The following is a 4627-nucleotide window of genomic DNA, read 5'->3' on the forward strand; positions in this document are numbered from 1 at the left end:
ATTCTACTTCTAATACCAGGGAGAGAGAGAGAGGGGAGGAGAAAGAGGTGATTGTGGAGGAGGAATAAGAGAAGGACCAGGAGAAGAGGAAAGGAGAGGAGAGAATGCAGAGTCCGACTGGTCCACTGGCACAATGGCTTCTGGGCCAACACCTGCTGTCCCTGTTGGACACTGACCCAGTGCACACTTGCAAGGCACACTTGCCTGTTTCCAGCTAAGAGTCTTGCTAGCCCAGATCTGTCCAAGCAAGAGTGGGGTTCCATGGTGGGAATGTAAATTGATACAGCCACTATGGAGAACAGTATGGAGGTTCCTTTAAAAACTAAAAACAGAATTACCATATGACCCAGCAATCCCACTACTAGGCATATACCCAGAGAAAACCATAATTCAAAAAGACACATGCACCTTAATGTTCATTGTAACACTATTTACAATAGCCAGGACATGGAAGCAACCTAAATGCCCATCGACAGACGAATGGATAAAGAAGATGTGGTACATATATACAATGGAATATTACTCAGCCATAAAAAGGAACGAAATTGGGTCATTTGTAGAGACGTGGATGGATCTAGAGACTGTCATACAGAGTGAAGTAAGTCAGAAAGAGAAAAACAAATATCGTATATTAACACATATATGTGGAACCTGGAAAAATGGTACAGATGAACCAGTTTGCAGGGCAGAAATGGAGACACAGATGTAGAGGACAAACATATGGACACCAAGAGGGGAAAGTGGCAGGGGTGGTGGTGGTGGGATGAATTGGGAGATTGGGGTTGACATATATACACTAATATGTATAAAATGGATAACTAATAAGAACCTGCTGAATAAAAAATAAATAAAATTAAATTAAAAACAGTGGGGTTCCACACTTGAACTTCAAGGTCATACTGTCCTGGTTCACACTCACAAGCTCTACCACTGTTCCCCCAAAGCACAAGGACACACTGGGGAGGTTGGATCACAGTCACCATCAATTCAGGGACAGCCTGAGCCTGCTCACAAATGCTGAGGGCCCGGGGCAGGACTAGGCACTGTGTCTCCTCCCCTCATTGTGAGCTCCCACTCTGACACCCTTGGTGTCCTTCCTTTCACAGGCCTTGGTTGGGACCCCCTGTTAGACCCTCCTCCTCAACTTCCCTGTCCTTGAACTCCAGAGAGGGTTGTAATGTCAGTCCTTCTTTTTCTGCAAGGCTTCCAGCCTTCTAAGGCAAGTTGGTGCATTTCCCAACTCCTGCCCCTGCCCCAGCTGCATCCCCCACAGACCTGTGCTTGGAGGGGGAGGCAGCCCGGGGGTGGGGGGTCAGACGAATGTCCTGTCCCTTCTTCCCCCAGGATGTGAGTATCTCCACTGTCCCTCCCCTTGCATATCGATAGGAACTATGCCCGTGGCTCTTCCCTGATCAGAAGAACCCATCTTGAGGTGATTTTTTATATCTGCCTAGACATTGAAGATGCTGGCACAGCTTCTAAATCCAAGCTCACCTGGTACCTCAATACACAAGCATCTACTTCTCCCTTCCTTGGTGATGAGCACATTGGAGCTGGATTGATATTTGAATCCCCAGTGGCTAGAACAATGCTTGGCGCAGAGGAAATGCTCCACAAACGTGAAAGAAAGAAAGAAAGAGAGAGAGAGAGAAAGAGAGAGAGAGAGAGAGAGGGAGGGAGGGAGGGAAGGAGGGAGGGAGGGAGGGAGGAAGGAAGGAAGGAAGGAAGGAAGGAAGGAAGGAAGGAAGGAAGGAAGGAAGGAATGCTGAGTTAAATTCAGGCTGGGTTGATGAGAGAAACAGTCTGTAGGGAACAGAGGAAATGCCTGCACATCTCTTGCTTCCCTGAGTGCTCCTCACAAAGGGGTAATCTTATTGAGTCCGATTCCAGGGCATTCACTGAGTCGTGTGTGCTAGTGCACAGGGTGACGTGTGTCCACACGCTGTGCACACCCCTGTGGCCTCCTCTTCTGCCCTTCCTTCCAACAGGCTAGGTGGAGGGGGTGGGGGCCAGCATCTCCCCAGGGCGGCCAGCATCCCCTGCATGCTATCCCTAGTGGAAAGACAAAACCCTGGTACAGGAAGCTCTGCCCACCAGGTCTCCTCTCTCAGAAGATGTTGCTGAAACATCCTTAGGGTCCTAGTGCCTCTCATGGCCAAATCAGATCTGGATATGTCATCCTCTCCTCCAACCATTGTGAGCTGTAGTTATTGTGGTTAATCTGATGAAATAACTGTGACTTTCCTTCAAGTGATCTGAGTCTTTGAGCCCTGAGAACTGGAGCTGAGCTTTGAGAAGCAGGAAGAGAAGGGAAACGGCATTCATCCATCCTGGAGCGGCACTGACCGCAGTGCCTGCCGCAGGGCTAGTGCTGAGTGAGAGGTGCTGCTTTCCTAATCATCTGACACGCAAAGATTGAGAGGAAGAGTATCAGCCTATAAAATGGACCCAAACCTGAGGCTCAGAAAAGTTAAGTAATTTACCCAAGATCACACAGCCAGAAAGCGTTCTTCCTCAGTGTTACGAAGACTTGGCGTATCCTACCCCAATTTTCTTTATTTGACCTGGGATCTACTTGAGACTGTATGTGAAAAATCTGATTTTCTAAGGTGAGAGACAGTGCTCTCCAGTACACTATATCCAGGTGGTTCAGACAGTGAGCTAATTCAGCCAGCCCCTATTCCCTCACTAAAACCCACACTGAGACAATAATAAAAAGATGAAGAGCCCAGTTAAAAACTGGGCAAAGCATCTGAAAAGACATTTCTCCAATGAAGATATGCAAATGGCCATTAAGCACATGAAAAGATGCTCAACATCATTAGCCATCAGGGAAATGCAAATCAAAGCCACAACAAGATACCACTTCACAGCCACTAGGAGGGCTGTCATAAAAAGTCAGATAGCAGCGAATTCCCTGGTGGCCTAGTGGTTAGGATTCTGCGCTTTCACTGCCATGGCCTGGATTCAGTCCCTGGTTGAGGAACTGAGATCCTGCCAGCAGCATGGCACAGCCAAAAAAAAAGAAAAAAAAAAAAAAAAAACCAAAAAGTCAGATAGTAACAAATGTTGGTGAGGATGTGGAGAAATTGGAACCCTGAGATACTGCTGGTGAGAACATACAATGGTGAAGCCACTTTGGAAAACCATCTGGAAGTTCCTCAGATGATTAAACATAGATTTATCATATGATCCAACAATTTCACTCCTAGATATGTACCCAAGAGAAATGAAAACATATGTCCATACAAAAACTTGGGCATGAATGTTCATAGCAACATTATTCATAATAGCCAAAAAAGTGGAAACACACGAAATGCCCACTAACCAACGAATGAATAGATAAGATGTGATATACCCATACAATAGAATATTATTCAGCCATGAAAAGGAATGAAGTACGGATACAAGCTACACATGGATGAACTTGAAATCCTTATGCTATGTGAAGGATGCCAGTCACAAAGGACCACGTGGTGTGTGACCCCATTTATGTGAAATGTCCAGAGCAGGCAACTCTCTAGAGAGAGAAAGCAGATTAGTGGTTGCCAGGGGCCAGGGGGAGGGAAGACTGGGCTAAGGGGTACAAGGTTTATTTTTGGAGTGATGAAATTCTAAAATTCTAAAATTCACTATGGGGGTGGTTGCACAACTCTGTGTATATACCGAAAGCCACTGAATTGTACCCTTGGAATGAGTAAGCTGCATGGTGTGTGAATTATATCTCAATAAGCCTTTTTTAAAAAACCCATACTGTGTTCGCTTCAGCCACACATATACTAAAATTGGAACAATACAAGGAACATCATCACAGCCCCTGTGCAAGAGCAACACGCACATCTATGACACATTCCATATTTTGTCTATTGTCGAAGCCAAAAACAAAATTAAATACTGAAAACATTTCGGCAGGCTTTGCCTGAGGAAAGAATCCAGCAACGCAGCTCAATTTTAAATGTTTATTTTTTGGTTTTATTTCACTCTATTCAAATGTGTCATTTAAAGTCAAAACTAAATATTGTTTTCAAAAGTTGGTATGAGCTTTAGAAAGACACAGTTTGATGCCCAGCTCTGCCTGTGGCTAAACCATATGACGTTGGGCAAGTCACTTCCGCTCTGGGCCTGGGTCTCCTCACTGCAAAACTGGAGCAATGGCACCTAAGCTACCTTGTAATGGGGTTCAGGCTGCGCCTTCACCAGGGACATCCTGGGCAGAGGTGAGTGGGACCCACGGCTACATCTGCTCAGAGGGGGGGTCTCTGCTACTAATTGTCACAAGGGCACCCTTGGGGCTGATGCCAGCCTCAAATGTTACAAAGCCTAGAAATACTATTTCTAAAATGCTAAGCCAAGTGAGGGTACATGGTAAGTGGTCAGCTAACGGCAAAGGATGACTTCAGCTGCAAATAACTGAAAATACTCTCACAAAACTGCAAGTCCTGAAAGACAGTGGGGACCAGGAGGTCCAGTCAGGCCTCCTGCTCGGGTCTACACTTCCCTGGGCTAGCTCTTTCTTCAGACCAGAAGCAAGATGGCAGCAGTGCTGGTAGGCCTGACACCCTAATGTCCCAAGATCTCATATCTTAGAGACTTAGCAACTAAGTGAGCTGAGCAGAATTCTGAATTC

At 46.0% G+C, this 4627-nt stretch overlaps 1 non-coding gene across 1 annotated transcript; it reads left to right on the plus strand.

Annotated features, from left to right (window-relative positions):
* Positions 1-3755: 3755 nt before the first annotated feature.
* LOC133086116 (U6 spliceosomal RNA) lies at positions 3756-3862 on the plus strand. Its single transcript, XR_009699889.1, has one exon. It is a non-coding gene; the product is annotated as a U6 spliceosomal RNA (small nuclear RNA).
* The last annotated feature ends 765 nt before the right edge of the window (positions 3863-4627 follow it).

The sequence above is a fragment of the Eubalaena glacialis genome, chromosome 2 (genome assembly GCF_028564815.1).
Source record: "Eubalaena glacialis isolate mEubGla1 chromosome 2, mEubGla1.1.hap2.+ XY, whole genome shotgun sequence".
In the NCBI taxonomy this organism is placed as follows: domain Eukaryota; kingdom Metazoa; phylum Chordata; class Mammalia; order Artiodactyla; family Balaenidae; genus Eubalaena; species Eubalaena glacialis.